Source organism: Hyperolius riggenbachi, chromosome 6 (genome assembly GCF_040937935.1).
Source record: "Hyperolius riggenbachi isolate aHypRig1 chromosome 6, aHypRig1.pri, whole genome shotgun sequence".
Classification (NCBI taxonomy): domain Eukaryota; kingdom Metazoa; phylum Chordata; class Amphibia; order Anura; family Hyperoliidae; genus Hyperolius; species Hyperolius riggenbachi.
In genome coordinates this window covers 352003538-352013100 of record NC_090651.1, presented here as the reverse complement: position 1 = coordinate 352013100, position 9563 = coordinate 352003538, and the positions used below count along the sequence as shown (strand labels likewise).

General features: G+C 43.2%; 1 protein-coding gene across 1 annotated transcript in view; it reads left to right on the top strand.

The window, feature by feature from the left end:
• Positions 1-695: 695 nt before the first annotated feature.
• Positions 696-9563, top strand: part of SH2D5 (SH2 domain containing 5) — a 47084-nt gene continuing 38216 nt past the window's right edge. The window contains exon 1 of the mRNA XM_068241685.1: positions 696-769. The gene's annotated coding sequence lies outside the window, so the exon portion shown is untranslated. The remainder of the gene's footprint in view (positions 770-9563) is intronic.

Genomic DNA, 9563 nt, shown 5'->3' with positions numbered 1-9563 from the left:
TCGATGTAAAATGATTACTTGGTTGAAACTAAAGAGTATGCCAATCCGAAAATTGGATATTACGATTGTATCTGAAAAGAGAAAACGCCCAAATTGACCTAATCATGGTAACAATCCATAATTACCTTCCAATTAGTTTTGATCATAAAAATTGCGTTGAAAGATTGCATCTGATGAAAAAATTGTACCGTTAACGGGCACCTTAAATGATCTTCTATCTATAAGCTATTGTATTACATAGAAATGGTAAGATTGGATGAAACAGATTGGATCATTAGCAGCCACCATTAGAGTTCCCTCTGTTCTGGGTTGATTGCAGGGAGCACAGTTCACCATCACTGCTCCCCTCTGTACATGTCACAGTGACTCATCCTATGCACCGTATTAATTGTTACGTATAGAGTGCTTGGGGGGGCCCCATTGTAAAACTTGCATCGGGGCCCACAGCTCCTTAGCTATGCCACTGATCCTATGATCAGTCATATGGAGGAGATGCTCATCCCCCTGGCCAGGTATTGCATGACGTATTATAGCTGCTTCAGCCTGAGTAAACTCAGCTGTCTGAGGGAAATCCTGTACTATATAATGTTCATAGAACAGGACTCCTCCTCTCCTGAACTCTGCACAGCACATGGCACTCCCCTGGAGGGGTGGAGCTAGGCTTAGAGAGGCAGGGGTGTCACATCTGGGAGGGAGGGATAAGGAACACACCTGGGATGGATGAGAATCTACAGCTCTGGGGAAGAATCAGGAGGAAGCCAAGAGCCAGGTACTGCTGGGGTCCGTTTGCTCTGTACTGGGGGGAGAGAGGGAGAGAGGGTGTGTGTGTGTGTGTGTGTGTGTGTGTGTGTGTGTGTGTGTGTGTGTGTGTGTGTGTGTGTGTGTGTGTGTGTGTGTGTGTGTGTGTGTGTGTGTGTGTGTGTGTGTGTGTGTGTGTGTGTGTGTGTGTGTGTGTGTGTGTGTGTGTGTGTGTGTGTGTGTGTGTGTGTGTGTGTGTGTGTGTGTGTGTGTGTGTGTGTGTGTGTGTGTGTGTGTGTGTGTGTGTGTGTGTTTATAGAGTAACAGGGAGCTGTGTATGTGTTATAGAGTTGTGTATGTGTTATAGAGTAACAGGGAGGTGTGTGTGTGTGTGTTATAGAGTAACAGGGAGATATGTGTGTGTAACAGTGTTTGTGTGTTACAGGGGACTGTGTGTGTTCGTGTGTGTGTGTTATAGAGTAACAGGGAGCTGTGTGTGTTATAGAGCAACAGGGAGCTGTGTGTGTGTGTTATAGAGTAACAGGGAGCTGTGTGTGTTATAGAGCAACAGGGAGCTGTGTGTGTGTGTGTGTGTTATAGAGTAACAGGGAGCTGTGTGTGTGTGTTATAGAGTAACAGGGAGCTGTGTGTGTGAGCAACAGGGAGCTGTGTGTGTTATAGAGCAACAGGGAGCTGTGTGTGTGTGTTATAGAGTAACAGGAAGCTGTGTGTGTGTGTGATAACGTAACAGGGAGATATGTGTGTGTAATATTGTTTGTGTGTTATAGCATAACAGGGAGCTGTGTGTGTAACAGTGTTTGTGTGTTATAGCGTAACAGGGAGCTGTGTGTGTGTGTGTGTGTGTGTGTGTGTGTGTGTGTGTGTGTGTGTGTGTGTGTGTGTGTGTTTTATAGAGTAACAGGGAGCTGTGTATGTGTTATAGAGTTGTGTATGTGTTATAGAGTAACAGGGAGGTGTGTGTGTGTGTTATAGAGTAACAGGGAGATATGTGTGTGTAACAGTGTTTGTGTGTTACAGGGGACTGTGTGTGTTCGTGTGTGTGTGTTATAGAGTAACAGGGAGCTGTGTGTGTTATAGAGCAACAGGGAGCTGTGTGTGTGTGTTATAGAGTAACAGGGAGCTGTGTGTGTTATAGAGCAACAGGGAGCTGTGTGTGTGTGTGTGTGTTATAGAGTAACAGGGAGCTGTGTGTGTGTGTTATAGAGTAACAGGGAGCTGTGTGTGTGAGCAACAGGGAGCTGTGTGTGTTATAGAGCAACAGGGAGCTGTGTGTGTGTGTTATAGAGTAACAGGAAGCTGTGTGTGTGTGTGATAACGTAACAGGGAGATATGTGTGTGTAATATTGTTTGTGTGTTATAGCATAACAGGGAGCTGTGTGTGTAACAGTGTTTGTGTGTTATAGCGTAACAGGGAGCTGTGTGTGTGTGTGTGTGTGTGTGTGTGTGTGTGTGTAACAGTGAGATATGTGTGTGTAACATTGTTTGTGTGTTATAGCATAACAGGGAGCTGTGTGTGTAACAGTGTTTGTGTGTTACAGGGGACTGTGTGTGTGTGTGTGTGTGTTAGAGTAACAGGGAGCTGTGTGTGTGTGTGTGTTATAGTGTAACAGGGAGATATGTGTGTGTAACAGTGTTTGTGTGTTATAGCATAACAGAGCAGTGTGTGTAACAGTGTTTGTGTGTTATAGCGTAACAGGGAGCTGTGTGTGTGTGTTTCTGTGTTATATAGTAACAGGGAGCTGAGTGTGTGTTTCTGTGTTATATAGTAACAGGGAGGTGGGTGTGTGTGTTATAGCGTAACAGGGAGCTGTGTGTGTAACAGTGTTTGTGTGTTATAACGTGTTTGTGTGTTATAGAGTAACAGGAAGCTGTGTGTGTGTGTTTGTGTGCTATAAAGTAACAGGGAGCTGTGTGTGTGTGTGATAACGTAACAGGGAGATATGTGTGTGTAATATTGTTTGTGTGTTATAGCATAACAGGGAGCTGTGTGTGTAACAGTGTTTGTGTGTTATAGCGTAACAGGGAGCTGTGTGTGTGTGTGTGTGTGTTAGCGTAACAGGGAGATATGTGTGTGTAACATTGTTTGTGTGTTATAGCATAACAGGGAGCTGTGTGTGTAACAGTGTTTGTGTGTTACAGGGGACTGTTTGTGTGTGTGTGTGTGTGTGTGTGTGTTAGAGTAACAGGGAGCTGTGTGTGTGTGTGTGTTATAGAGTAACAGGGAGCAGTGTGTGTGTGTGTTATAGAGTAACAGGGAGCAGTGTGTGTGTGTGTGTGTGTGTGTTATAGTGTAACAGGGAGATATGTGTGTGTAACAGTGTTTGTGTGTTATAGCATAACAGAGCAGTGTGTGTAACAGCGTTTGTGTGTTATAGCGTAACAGGGAGCTGTGTGTGTGTGTTTCTGTGTTATATAGTAACAGGGAGCTGAGTGTGTGTTTCTGTGTTATATAGTAACAGGGAGGTGGGTGTGTGTGTTATAGCGTAACAGGGAGCTGTGTGTGTAACAGTGTTTGTGTGTTATAAAGTAACAGGAAGCTGTGTGTGTGTGTTTGTGTGCTATAAAGTAACAGGGAGCTGTGTGTGTGTGTGTGTTATGGTAACAGGGAGCTGTGTGTGTGTGTTTGTGTGCTATAAAGTAACAGGGAGCTGTGTGTGTTATGGTAACAGGAAGTAGCAGGGAGCAGTGTGTGTGTTATGTAGTATTACGGCAAATAAATTTTGAATGCTATAAAAACATTGTGGAGGTGATAATTTAATGATTGGCCAATAAAAATGTGATATATCTACTAGGCTTTACAATTTGTGTTACAATATACAGGGAGCAGTGTATAGGGCAGTGCATAAACATAAAGCAGTAGGGATTAATACAGATATCACAAGGTGTATGCAGTGTAAATGGAGTTGCTGGGTCGCACTATGAGTTCTTTATACTGCTGGGGGTCATCTCGCTAGAGTTATTCAATTTCTCCAAAAGCACAGGTGCCTGCCGCATTTTTTGAGTGATTTTGCTTTCACCAAAATTATAGTAAACACCACAAAATCAGTCGCCATACTTGGCAATATGCCATAATTTTTCCACCCATAACCACTTTCTGCGTTTCTTCCTGATCAATTAGGTAAAAAAAAAAAATGCTTGTAATACGCCGGGAATCTCTTGTTAAAAAAGGTGTGAAAAAATGGCTAGAGAACGGCTAAGTGATGACATTACGAGATTTGTCGTTTGAGCCAACCCTTATTTTCATATACCACCCTCCTGAGGACAGCAGAGCACAAAGTATTCCTTAAAGTGAACCTCCAGACTAAAAATCTACTCAGCAGCACTGAAAAGGCTTGGTGTTTCTTTAACAGTTTCACAGCATCAGAACTTTGTTTCTCTTATACAAGCCTCATTTGTAGCTGCACAGAAGAAAACTGCCCGGGCTTTTTTCCCCTGATGTTGTGCAAAGCATGATGGGATTTCTGATGTTGTTGCTCTCATTCTGCTGTTTTGGTGCACATTTTTTTTTTTTTTACATTTTGAATTTGACATTTGAAGCCTAGCATGTGCAGCTGGGAGGGGTTATCAGGACACAGGACAGTTGGAACTGTGTCTCCTGCTCCTTGTCACCTCCTTTCAACCAAAAAGATGGCTGCCCCCATGACAAAGATGGCAGCCCCCATGAATCACAAACATTTGCCTGTTCTTTTAAAACAGGGTGGATAAAAAATTATATTACCTATCTATTCTAATTAACATAACTAATGTAACTTAATGACAGTATGTTTGTTTAGGCTGAAGTTCCCCTTTAAAGCAAACCTGAACTGAAAATAAAATGATGATATAAACAATTGTATCTGTCCTACTACTAAAAATAACCTTTTTCTTAGATTCCTACGGGTTTATTTTCGGGTTAAAAGCTAAAAAAGTAGTTTTAATGTTTTATTGTCTCAGCTGAATGACACGGTTTACAGCTACAATCTATGAACTATTGGCCTTTTTATTCTATGTGTGCTATAGTTTTAACAGGTCTGACTAGAGAGAACTTGATGTTGAACCCTTTCAGTGAGAGTGAGAAAGAGAAATAAATGAACACAGTCTAGATGTACTGTATGCAGGAATGGAACTGCACATACGTGTGTTCATCTCATCATGTCAGTTCAGGTACCCTTTAACATCCACAACAGAATATTAATATTAGTTGGTCTGTTTCGTGCTTTAACAAGCCCTTCATCAGGCACCATGGCAGGCTGAGGCAAGGAGTATGCAATCAGCACATGCGATAACCAGCAGTCATGTGTCACCCTCCACTAGGAGGTCCTCAGTGGAGGGCTAGTGGACTTCGGTTCGGTAGTATTTAGCTATTCTTAGTTCTTACAATGCTCTGTATTCACAACACTGAAGAGTAACTCTGTTGTGGCTGGTACCCATTACTGCATCACAGCTACACTCTGACATGGTTTACTGAGAAAGTAACGACACAGAACCCTCTGTGCTTTTGTGCAATTCATGCAGGCTAAAGGGCATCTAGATCTATGTGTACGGAGGTTGATGGGCCCTATAGGGCGTCTCGTTGTCTCAGAAGTGATATCAAGCAATGCACTGCAGTCAGTCCTGTCACCGGGAGCGCTCTGCGCCTGCGCAGGTAGTACTAGATTTCCATAATATCTTTAAAGCACATCCGAGATGAAAAACTAGCTATAACAAGTAACTTGTCTATATATCCTATCTAAAGTTTAGTTAGTTTACACAGCAAATCTAGCTGCAAATAGCTTCAACAGGTTATGATTATTTATTCCTGTGATACAATGAGGGCAGCCATGTTCTGTTTGTCACATTGTCACAGGCTGAGGGCTGGAGATGCTATCAGCTTGCCTGTGTGTAAATTCAGTCCCCTCTCCTCCTCCCTCCTCCCCTCTGCCTTTGAAATCTCTGGCTAGTAACCTCCTCCTCCTCCTGCCCACACTGAGCTCCCATAAGCCCTTGCTACTTGGCCAAGACACTGTGAAAAGCTGTGGGCGAGGCTTGTTTAGTTTATAGGGAATTATAGAATTAAAACAAAACAAAAAAAGTATTTGGCTTGAGGAATGCCCTATAAACTATATGAAAGGAACACAATTATGCAATGAGTAAAAGTTTATCTCGGATCCACTTTAAAACATGGGGGCCGTCAAACTCGGTAGATACTTTGTGAATTGTCATGCACTGTTACTGCACGTGTGAAAATCTTATTTTGTACTGCATGATGGATTAAAGGACATAGGAGGTGAGAATAAACTGATGAGAAAAATAATTGTATCTATCCTCCTTCTCCTAAAAATGACTTAAGATATCCCTTTTTTTAAAATGTAAATCTAGTTTTAAAGTTTTTACTGTTTCATTGTCTCTGCTGAATGACGCCCTTATTGAAATATGCTAGATCTCAAATCTATGAATTATTGACCCTTTTTATCGCTTTCCTGCTCCAGGAAACCATTTATTGACAGGAAATTATTTTATGGCTGTAATTCATGTCCGGATTTACCATAAGGGACTGTAGGCACGCGCCTAATGATGGAGGGGCGGCTCACTTCCCTCCCCTAGTGCTTCCTTCCTTCCCTATATAGAGTGCTGAGCAATTTAGTCACCTGGCTCTCGGGATTCCAATGACAAGATCTCCCTTCACCTGGGGCACCACTAGGTGGCTTCCTAATGCTAAGGGACACCTGTAGCTACCTATGACGGGTGAGGGAGAAGTGACAGCTGGGACAGCCAGCACACTTGCGGTGCAGTTCAGTGGGGGTTTCTGGAGGGTGAAGTTTAGGGTGCCAGGACATCTGTGCCTATAGGCTCCTGTGGTGTAAATCCGGACCTACTGTAATTACTTATCAGTGAGAGTTACGTTATAGTCTGACCACCCAGCCTGACCCGGATAGAAACAGCCACTTACATACCTGATGTTTAACTCTTTCAGGCAGAGAACGGAAAAAAAAGAACACAGCCTAGTTATTTGTGGTACTGTACATACACATGTCTATCTCATCATGTCCCATGTCACCTCGGTTGTCCTTTAAGATGTTATGGGGCCCTAGGCAAGGTAGTAGATTTGGGGCTCCCTTGTGGTCCTTTTGGTAAGCTGAAGTGGAGAGAGCTCAAAGATGGTGGCAGGTGGGCCCCTTACACCCCACTAGGCCCCAAACACCTGCCTATGTTGCCTGGTGGATAATCCATTACCAAAAACGACATTTTTACTGAACGGGTCTTGGTAAACTGAAACCATAGTCCCAGCTGCATGGAGTTGGAATGCACTCCCTGTGTTTGCTTGCTTGGGCTTCCTCCAGGTATCCTGCGTTCTACACTCATCCTAAGCACATCACTGGCTTTCTACTCCCCCCCCCCCTCCCTACAGCGTAATGGGGGCACGAGATTGCGAGCCCCGCAGAGGGACGCTCAGTGCTTGGAATTGTTCTATGTTCTCTGGAAATTGCTGTGGAAAATGTTTCAGAACAATATAAATGCATAATAATAATGTATGAAGTGTCAAGCATCCTTTCTATGCCTCTCCTAGCAACCAATCCGCTGCTCTCTTTCCTGTTACTAGGGGCAGGTTTGGAAGTGTCAGTGAGGCAGTGATTGGTTGCTAGGAGGGGAGCGCAAGCGCTTATCTTGCCGAGTACATCATACTCGGGGCTTTAATATACATGCAAATCAGCGCTTTCTGAAGGGGGAGGATCGCGGATAACCAGAAATAGTGTATTTAATATTGTATGACTCACAGCCAGAGCTGGGGGAAAACATTCCTTTTTAAACATTTATCACAAGCTTTGCAAGTCTTCAGGAAAAAACCCTGAGCGAGATCTGCAGCTTGTTCATGTGATGATGGTGATTACACACAGGATGGGGGCCCCGACAACCAGGGACCCCTCCATCTAAGGTTATGGGTCAGCTGAAGCCTGGTACACACTTACAATTATGATTGGCCAATCGCTGACCGATTTTATCAGCTCCATGTAGTATGAGGCTGGGAACACACTAGGCGGTGCGTGAAAGGTTGCGTTTTGCTGCATATGCATTTGTGCATTTTTTTGTCATAATGAAGTGCGTTTTGAGTGCGTTTGCGTTTTACTGCGTTTGCGTTTCACAGATATGAATCGCAATCAATTGAGGCGCTGAGTGTATACCAGACCCCGAATTGCTTGTACTCCTGTCTGATTGCCTGAGGAAGCGGGATAATCCCGTGAAACGCGTAGCACCTGGGGGTACTAATAAATTGTTTTTGTTCTTACTGAACATCAAGTCTTATGTTGGTTCCTGGTTTTTTATGGGTGGTGAGTCGTGACTAAAGCCTCCCCCCTTTTTTAATGTTTGTTATGCTTTTACTCTTTTGGCGCCTCTGTTTCTGACTGAAGTGTCTGAAGAGAGCAGTAGAAATGTAACTAATTGTCACAGCTTTTTCATACTGTTTTTGCTTTCAGAGTTTGATATGTTTCATATTTGCTTTCTGTAGTCTGATATGCAACTCTGGCTGTGCATTGAAGCAGACACCCCTTCTGCAATTGATTTGTCCCAATATAGCTAATCCTACCCTCAATAAATTACAGCTTTTGCCTCTGATATTTAACATGAAAAGTAGGAAAATGTTTACACAGCTACTTAGACATTATTTGTACATTGTCATTTTAGAACACTTGGGGATCTTAGATTTACAGAAAGTGCGCAATAATTGTTCAAATAAAATTAGGCAGGTGCATACATTTGGGCACTGTTGTCATTTTATTGATTCCAAAACATCCTAATTATTGGAACTCAAATTGGCTTGGTAAGCTCAGTGACACCTGACCTACATATACAGGTGAATCCAGTTATGAAAAAGAGTATTTAAGGGGGGTCAGTTGTAAGTTTCCCTCCTCTTTTAATTTTCTCTGAAGAGTAACAACATGGGGGGTCTCAAAACAACTCTCACATGACCTGAAGACAAAGATTGTTCACCATCATGGTTTAGGGGAAGGATACAGAAAGCTGTCTCAGAGATTTCAGCTGTCTGTTTCCACAGTTAGGAACATATTGAGAAAAAGGAAGACCACAGGCTCAGTTCAAGTTAAGGCTTGAATTGGCAGACTAAGAAAAATCTCGGATAGACAGAGGCAATGAATGGTGAGAACAGTCAGAGTCAACCCACAGACCAGCACCAAAGACCTACAACATCATCTTGCTGCAGATGGAGTTACTGTGCATCGTTCAACCATTCGGCGCACTTTACACAAGGAGATGCTGTATGCGAGAGTGATGCAGAGGAAGCCTTTTCTCCGCCCACAGCACAAACAGAGATGCTTGAGGTATGCTAAAGCACATTTGGACAAGCTAGCTTCATTTTCGAATAAAGTGCTTTGGACTGATGAGTTATTTGTGCATAACATGGGGCGTTATGCATGGAGGAAAAACAACACAGCATTCCAAGAAAAACACTTGCTACCTACAGTAAAATATGATGGTGGTTCCATCATGCTGTGGGGCTGTGTTGCCAATGCAGGAACTGGGAATCTTGTCAAAGTTGAGGGACGCATGGATTCCACTCAGTATCAGCAGATTCTGGAGACCAAGGTCCAGGAATCAGTAACAAAGCTGAAGCTGCGCCGGGGCTGGATCTTTCAACAAGACAACAACCCTAAACACTGCTCAAAATCTACTAAGGCATTCATGCAGAGGAACAAGTACAAGTTCTGGAATGGCCATCTCAGTCCCCAAACCTGAATATAATTGAAAATCTGTGGTGTGAGTTAAAGAGCTGTCCATGCTCGGAAGCCATCAAACCTGAATGAACTAGAGATGTTTTGTAAAGAGGAATG